The sequence below is a fragment of the Triticum dicoccoides genome, unplaced genomic scaffold (assembly GCF_002162155.2).
Source record: "Triticum dicoccoides isolate Atlit2015 ecotype Zavitan unplaced genomic scaffold, WEW_v2.0 scaffold26177, whole genome shotgun sequence".
Classification (NCBI taxonomy): domain Eukaryota; kingdom Viridiplantae; phylum Streptophyta; class Magnoliopsida; order Poales; family Poaceae; genus Triticum; species Triticum dicoccoides.
In genome coordinates, this window is record NW_021256526.1 from 1 (window position 1) to 1,002 (window position 1,002).

General features: G+C 51.3%; 2 non-coding genes across 2 annotated transcripts; both read left to right on the forward strand.

Moving 5' to 3' along the window:
* The first annotated feature begins 269 nt into the window (after nt 1–269).
* On the forward strand, nt 270–388 carry LOC119345631. Its single transcript, XR_005167101.1, has one exon. It is a non-coding gene; the product is annotated as a 5S ribosomal RNA (ribosomal RNA).
* Nucleotides 389–685: 297 nt separating this feature from the next.
* LOC119345630 lies at nt 686–804 on the forward strand. The gene has a single exon (XR_005167100.1). It is a non-coding gene; the product is annotated as a 5S ribosomal RNA (ribosomal RNA).
* Nucleotides 805–1,002: the final 198 nt, after the last annotated feature.

The following is a 1,002-nucleotide window of genomic DNA, read 5'->3' on the forward strand; positions in this document are numbered from 1 at the left end:
AAACAAAACGCACGTGTAAGTAATATATTTACCGTGTTTTATTATTTTGCACGAGTGCGGTAAGTCATAGCTGGGTGCTCACGATTCACGGGTCCAGCGTCGGCGTTGTGGCGCGGCAAGCGTGCACTGGTGCGGTTGAGAGGGAGGGGTGGAAACCGCGTTAAACTCGTCTTCGTAGTTGAGAGGGAGCGGCCAAAGCAATGTACAATCGTCTTTGTAGTGGAGCTGGGAGGGGCAAGGATAAGGGACGAAGACCGGGGTAACATGTCGGATGCGATCATACCAGCACTAAAGCATCGGATCCCATCAGAACTTCGAAGTTAAGCGTGCTTGGGCGAGAGTAGTACTAGGATGGGTGACCTCCTGGGAAGTCCTCGTGTTGCATTCCCTTTTTAATTTTTTTCGCGCCGCTTGCAAAACAAAACGCACGTGTAAGTAATATATTTACCGTGTTTTATTATTTTGCACGAGTGCGGTAAGTCATAGCTGGGTGCTCACGATTCACGGGTCCAGCGTCGGCATTGTGGCGCGGCAAGCGTGCACTGGTGCGGTTGAGAGGGAGGGGTGGAAACCGTGTTAAACTCGTCTCCATAGTTGAGAGGGAGCGGCCAAAGCAATGTACAATCGTCTTTGTAGTGGAGCTGGGAGGGGCAAGGATAAGGAACGAAGACCGGGGTAACATGTCGGATGCGATCATACCAGCACTAAAGCACCGGATCCCATCAGAACTCCGAAGTTAAGCGTGCTTGGGCGAGAGTAGTACTAGGATGGGTGACCTCCTGGGAAGTCCTCGTGTTGCATTCCCTTTTTAATTTTTTTCGCGCCGCTTGCAAAACAAAACGCACGTGTAAGTAATATATTTACCGTGTTTTATTATTTTGCACGAGTGCGGTAAGTCATAGCTGGGTGCTCACGATTCACGGGTCCAGCGTCGGCGTTGTGGCACGGCAAGCGTGCACTGGTGCGGTTGAGAGGGAGGGGTGGAAACCGCGTTAAACTCGT